Source organism: Fukomys damarensis, unplaced genomic scaffold (genome assembly GCF_012274545.1).
Source record: "Fukomys damarensis isolate Sample0158 unplaced genomic scaffold, DMR_v1.0_HiC HiC_scaffold_4, whole genome shotgun sequence".
Taxonomy (NCBI): Eukaryota; Metazoa; Chordata; class Mammalia; order Rodentia; family Bathyergidae; genus Fukomys; species Fukomys damarensis.
This window is the reverse complement of record NW_022900916.1, coordinates 31866520-31873703: the sequence shown is the minus strand read 5'-3', so window position 1 is coordinate 31873703 and position 7184 is coordinate 31866520. Positions and strand designations below refer to the sequence as shown.

Sequence of the window (7184 nt, the reverse complement as noted above, 5' to 3'; positions counted from 1 at the left end):
CTTCCCCCTCTCTAGACCCAGAACTCTGCATACCTGCCCATGACTTACCCCAGAGGATGAACTCGCACAGGGTTTAGAAGCCAACACGGAGCAGGGCTGGGAAGGGGAGAAGAGGGCACCAAGGTGCTGGCTGAGTGGCTTTCTCTAGAACACCAGTCTTAGTCCTCTTCAGATCTCCACCTGGAGAACCAGCTGACAGTGCAACACATTCCACCCGCGGGCCCTCTCCTTCCCTCCCTCAGCTGGAGTTACCATGACAACTAGAGTTCACCCTAGATGCCAAAAACACTGAAAACAAAACAGCAATGGAAACTCACCCTAGGCTAGCAGGGAAGGGGACAGAAGCTGAGCATCCGGACCACCGCAAGGAAGGCAGATATTCCATTTTCTTCACTTTGCCCTGCATCCCCCCGCCAAAGAAAGAACACTGGGAATTTGGGGATCTGCACTGGACCAGAGGCAGAAGGTGAGAGGGGTGCCAATGTTCTGAGACCGCACTTTCCTCCCTGAGGCTGTGCAGTTTCCCTGCACACTCCATCAGCCCACAGCTGTGCTGGGAGTTCCCTATGTAGCCATCCAGTCTGTGTCTTTTCAGGGGTGGCAGGCAAGCAGAACCTGAGGGTTAGGGTATGCTGCAGCACAGAGGATCAGCTTTAATCCTGGGACATAGGTTCATTACAAGTCCAAGCTTCTTAGTTCTGCCTGGTGCAGGTTGTGTGATTTCAGACAGGCAATCCCCTCTCTGGTGCTTTTAATCCTCCCACTTCACTTCCTATTCCCTGTTCCCCCACCATTGAAAACTACCTGGAAAAGTTCTCTCTGCCTGTGAACCTCACTACCCCAAAGACCCTGCTGCCTTTGTAGGTTAAAAGTCACTGTGTCCTAAAGAGCTGAAATCCATCCCTAAACCCAAGTAGGGCTCCAGGTGCTGGCTGTCTGAAAGGGAAAAACACAGGTAAAGCAACCACTGTGGTGCCATGGGTAGATGTCTTCCCACTTCCTTGGGAAACTTCAGGAGAGTAATAAAGTGGGACACATGACAGGGCCACAGATTCCTGCACTGGAGGTAGCTGAATAGAAAAGGACTGCAGGAAAGGTGACAACCAAGCCAAGGCCAGCAAGAATACCTCATGAGGCAGAGAGCCAGAGCAGTAGCTTGCCAGGCTAGAGAGCCTGGGGAGCAGAAGCCTAGAGGGGGGAGCCTCCTGGAGCACAGGGAGCCATGGGAAGGCATTTGTGTGCGTACACCTGTGGCAAGTGTGCACATGTGTATATTCGTGTGTGTGCAGACTCCTGTACTCTGTGTGCCTGCATGTGTGATCTGTGTGCATGCAGTGTGCATCTAAGTGTGCATTGTGTGTATCTGTGTGTTCTGTGTGCATGCATAGGAGCATACATGTGCACATGTGATTTCAGGAGACAGAAGTAGGCAGGCGCCAAACATGAAAGGTTTGGACTCCTTTAAGCCTGGATGACCTTGTAGAGCAGAGGGCTCTGCAGAGGGTGTGGAAGGGAGACAGGGAGGAAGGGAGGCCAGCTTAGAGGGCACAGTGATCCGAGTGTAGAGGACAGCCCACCTCTAGCATCTGACACAATTCCACCCAGCAGATCCCCCTAGACCCTACGAGTAATAAGGGGCAAGGCTTCTGTAAGGTCCATGTGCACCAGGCAGTTCTAAGCACTTATGGTCTGCACCACTTTAAAGTGTAAGACAATGTAGTGAGCTAGTGTTATTTTCAGGTATATTTTATAGATGAGAAAACTGAGGCATGGAGCAGAGAGACTTTCCAAAGTGTCTGCTCTTCAATGTCCTCTGATTCTGTCTCACTCCCGCCCAGCACTGGTTATAAATAAAACACAGCCAGATGAGACATCAGACCAGCCGCACGGAACCCCACCCTCCTGCAGCCAGGGGTGGTGGACGTGGGAAGAAGGGATGCGTTGGACAAGTATCAGGAGGTGACCTTGAATTTAGAGACATGGCTGGGTGGGGGAAGATAATTGAGAACAATGACAGAGGTAGCGGTGGGAAAAAGGCTGCAGTGCCTCAGATCCTCACTGAGGTGGCTCCATCTCTCTGAGCCCAGATGGGAGAAGTTCCTGTGACTTGGCGATGAGCCTCATGATTGGATGGAGTGAGATCTCTCTGAGCCAGACCAAGAAAGAGAGCTGCTGTGGAGGTGAGACATGACTCCTGGACTAAACTGGCTAGGGTGGGGAGGGGAGGGAGAGCTGGATTCCAGGGGATGCAGGATTCAGGACATGTGGTGGCTGCCTGTCCTCTTGGGTGCACAAAGCCTGGTCCTGCAGGACACTGGAGGAAAAGAAGGAGGAGACCTCAGTCAGAGGTGTGTTGGGCCCAATGGGCCTGTGGTCCACAACAGGAAGCATGTCCAGAGTACATGAATGTAGGGATCTGGGCTTTGGGGAGAAATCCAGGAGAAGAACCAGGGACAGCAAGGAGAGGTGCCAGCCTGTCCGTGGAGCCCTGTCAAGAGACTTACACTGTAGAATGACCACTCTCACTTATATTCCCTTCAACAACCCTTCTAAAGCCCCCACTAAAATGACAGAAAAGAAAAAGACAAAGAGAGGGGACAAGTGAGAATAACAACAAAGTCAGTGCCTAGGGCTAGGGCTGGGGGAGGCAGCAGGAAGCAAGCTGGATTCTTCTTTGATGTCCAAAGGCTCAGGATGAAAAATGTCTAATCTTGACAGCAGGAGGGAGGCAGAATACAGAGGAAGTGTCCCTGACCCCCATATTTCTTAGCCACCTAATCAAGCAGGGGAAGTTGACTCTCAGGAAAAATTAACCCTGAGCTTAGGTCTGGGGCTAGAAGGTGGGGTAGGGGGTGAAGCACTGTGCTGAAAGTGAGGGCGGAGGATAGGACCTCAACCTCCAGCTGCCACTCCACTTGCAGAAGTTAAACATCCCCAGAAGGAATTTAGGGAAGATCCCTCTGGAAAAACTAACTAATCCAAGAGGAAAGAGCTTCAGATAGAGTTGAGCTCGGCAGCTGGCCAAACTCTATCTGTCCATGCACAGACTCTCCCATCAGACGATGTCGCCTATGCCTTAAACATAACCTCTGCTAAGGGTCCCAGACACAGCAGAAAGGCCTCTGACATAAGAGAATGAGAAAGGAGAGGGAAGGGTGGAGGCATCAAACAGGAAGGAGTTAGAGGGAACAGAGGTAAGTGGTGGAAAATGCCAAAAGTATAGCTAATATTCATAGGAAATTAATAAAGCATATTGAATGCACAAGGGGAAAAGAAAACAGAATGCTATTTTTAAAATGAGCATCCAGAATAAGCAAACGTTCTTGAGAAGTAAAAAAGGAAATATTATAGCCTTCACTGGGAGGCTGGAAGATTAAATCAAAAACATCTTTTTAAAACACAGAACAAAACAAGTTAAGAAAGGAGAGAGAAAATACACGCAATAGGAGCGTCAAATGTAAAGTTCAATATCTTCCTAACAGGAGTTCCAGAAAGTGAGAGCAGAGAGCATGGAAGGGATGGCAGGAGATTTTCTAGAATTCAAAGACTTAAGTCCCCAGGGACAAGGAGAAAAAATGAGAACCAAGACCTGTGGTGTAAAGGTACAGGATCCCAATAATGAATGTAACTGTACTCTATAGCTAAAATGTGCCAATAAACTCAATGAGGAAAAAAAAACAAAGACTTAAGTCCCTACTTTGAAAACACCATGAATCATGGAACAAATCAAACAGGATCCATGCCAAGTCATGCTATCATGAAATGCAAAACATCAGAGACAGAAAAAAATTAGAAACAGAAGGAGGGATGATGTACAAAGGATACAACTTACAATGACATCCAAGTTTTGAATGGCAACATAGGAAACTTAAAGAGGGCCGCACAATATTTTTTAAATCTTTGATAGAAACTTGTTTGCAACCTGGATTTTCATACCTAACCAAACTATCCATCACATAAATAAAACAGAGCATATGAAAGCTAAAATAAATACCTACTCTGACATATATAAGTATTCACAAAATTACCTCCTACGTGTGTTTCTCAGACAGTTCCTGGGAAATGTGCTGCACCAAAACAAATAAGCTGGCCAAAGAGATAGAAAGACCTTGTCTTCAATTCTCAGCAGAGCCAGCTGGTAGAGAGGACAAGGAAATCCTCAGGGAGGTGTGGACAGGGAGTTCTAGAACAACTAACAGGGAGGAGACTAAAAGGACAGTCCTTCCAAGTGGGAGCAAGAGGCAATAAAGGGGTCATCTCCAAAAAGAAAGAAAGAAAGAAAGAAAGAAAGAAAGAAAGAAAGAAAGAAAGAAAGAAAGAAAGAAAGAAAGAAAGAAAGAAAGAATCTTGAATTGATAGATTATTTGCAAGGGTTGGCATAATTGAAATCAGTTGGGGGCTTTGTTTGGAGAGTTTGAGATGAACTCATGGTAGGTGCATAGAAAACTAAGAATGAAACAAACAGGAAATACAAACCCTGTGGGTTTCCCTTCCAGAATATCTCACAGGGGTTTCTCCTTCTCTCCTCCTGAAATCCAGGAGACCAGTGGCCCCCACCCAAGCAGGAGGCTGGCTTCTTCTCAGGAGACCTTAAGAAACCATGAGGAGCAACAAAGTCTGACAGAAAGGCAGCTTGTCTGAAGCCTGTCAGTGTCTCAGCCCTGCCCATGCCCACAGGGCTTTCAGTCAGCATCTCTTACACACAATGGGCAAGCCCAGATCACTAGACATTTGAGAAAATCCTCCAACATCAGATGCGGAGATACAAACAGCAGAAAATAACAGAAAAAATAGACAATGCTAGGAGCAGAAAAAAATGCCAGCCACAAGAATACAAACTGTTATTAACATTCTTAATTTAATATAAAATGTAAATATATAAATATATCTATGGCATCAACATCAGAAGGTCTGAAGACAGCACAGAGAATGGAAATGTGTTCTTGAAATCAGATGAACAAAAATCCAAGAATGATAACTGATTAAAAATCAATAGAAAAGTAGAAATTAAAGTACAAGGAACATATGAAGAAAATGAAATTTAGGATACTGTACACAATGACACATCTCTGTAATCCCAGCTACTCTGGAGACAGAGACAAAAAAAAAAGTCACAAGTTTGAGATCAGACTAGGCAATTTAGCAATATTATGTGTCAAAAAGAAAAAAAATAAAGAAATTTTTAAAACAAAATGGGACATAGGTAAAAAAAAAATTACCAACAAAATCTAAGGCTCCATTCTAGGGAGTCCAGTATCTGGCTAAAAAGCATTTCAGAAAATGAGGACAGAGACTATGAAGGCAAAACTATCAAAGAAATTACATGCTGAAGTTTGCCAGAATGGAAGGATATGGTTTCTGGATGAAAAGATTCACTCAAGTACACAGCACAGTGAATAAAAAGAGATCCACAAACAAGAATAAGCTGGCTGTGGTCATACAAGCTTGTAATCCCATCCCACTGGTAGGCTAAGGCAGGAAGATCACACATTCAAGCCCAGCCTTGGCAATTTATCAAGACCATCTCAAAATCAGAAGGTCCTAGGCTATAATGCAGTGCGAAGTCCCTGGGCTCAATATCAGTAGTAAAAAAAAAATTATAGAGTATAAAGAAGAGAATTTAGGAGCTCCCAAGGTGACAACCCAGTTCCTGAGGACTGAAATCAGAGGTTGCTCTCTAGCGGGTCTGGACACAAGAAGGCAATGAGCAGTAATTTTTAAACTCTAAGGAGAAGAATTTCCACCCTAGATCTCTATGCTCTGGGAAGTTATCAATCAAGTGTGAGATCTTTTCAGACATTAAAGGGCTGAAAATTTGCTTTCCATTTCCCTTTCTCAGGAAGTTCTTGAAGGATGTATGCCCAGGATCAAGGGAAAGACTAAGGAAGAGAAAGAGCAGACACAAGTAGATGTAGAAGAGTCATGAAAAGGTGCGTGCCCCCAGAGAACATCCAGTGCCGGCCCTAATGAACCACAAGTCTAGATAAAAACAGGAGAAGAGAGGAAGAAATAAAATGGTTACCTTTGATTGAATGGAGACCGTCTGGGTAGGTGAATGGCAGCAACATGAAGCACTTAGAAAAAAGTATTAATGGATACAAGACATCAGGCAAATTAAAAAAAAAAAGGTGGTAATTAACTAGAAAAAGAAGAATTGTGTAAGTACAGTGGAGGAGCTGGGGGTGTAGCTCAGTGGTAGAGCATTTACTTAGTATGTCTAGGGCCCTGGGTTCAATCATCAGCCCCTCAAAAAATAAAATACACAGGCTGGGGATTTAGCTCAATGGTTCCACCTCCTGCCTCGCAAGCGCAAGGACAAGAGCATGATCCCCTGGTACAAAAAAAATAAAATACATAGAAGTAAATAATGTACCATTTTGCTTAACAGTTGCTTTTGCTCAACAACAACAAAAATTGGAAAGTAGAAGGTTAGAGGAAGTAGCAGGGACATGGGAGATTTACGTTTTATTTACCTTGGTGCGAAGGCAAGTGCTGATGCCCCAAATTGTGAGGTTCCCATACACACATCTACTGAGAATAATGGAGCTAACCACTAGGGGAAACAACCAGAAGAATTATAATGACTAGAGCCAAGATGGGAGACTGGACCTGAAAAAAGTGGACCAGAGTTTACTGCTTTCCATTTTGAACCTTCTAATACGGTCACCTTTAATTACATTTGGCTATTATTTTGAATTCTCCTCCATCTTGTGATCCTCCTGCCTGAGCCTCTCAGAGTGCTGAGATTACAGATGTTTTTGTTTTGGTTTTGGTACCAGGGATCAAATTTGGGACCTTGCACTTGCGAGGTAGGCAGCAGAAACACTGAGCTAAATCCCCGGCCCTAAAGTCCATGTTTTTAATTCAAGGCTTGTGTTTTCATAATGGGGCTTAGCACGTGGCAGGTTCTCAGAAGTGTGGTTATAGAGTGAATGGTCAGAGAGATCCCAGGACCGGAGGGACTGTGAAGGACAGAGAGTTGACCTGGGCTGGGCCTGGAGGTCTGGAATGTGAAGACCTAGAGTTGAGAGCCCTGGAGGATCAAGGTAACTTACTGTGTTGGCCAATCACCTGGACGTCCCTGGATTGTCCACATGAGCCCACAGAGAAAGCTCCAGAGGGCAGAAGAAGGAAAAGCAGGATGTTGGTTCCCCTGGCAGATGGGGGCGCCTGTCCATTTGCGT

At 45.3% G+C, this 7184-nt stretch overlaps 1 long non-coding RNA gene across 1 annotated transcript; it reads left to right on the top strand.

Annotated features, from left to right (window-relative positions):
• Positions 1-347: 347 nt before the first annotated feature.
• On the top strand, positions 348-6056 carry LOC104865009. The gene is made up of 3 exons (XR_781042.2): positions 348-466; positions 2088-2180; positions 5840-6056. It is a non-coding gene; the product is annotated as an uncharacterized LOC104865009 (long non-coding RNA).
• Positions 6057-7184: the final 1128 nt, after the last annotated feature.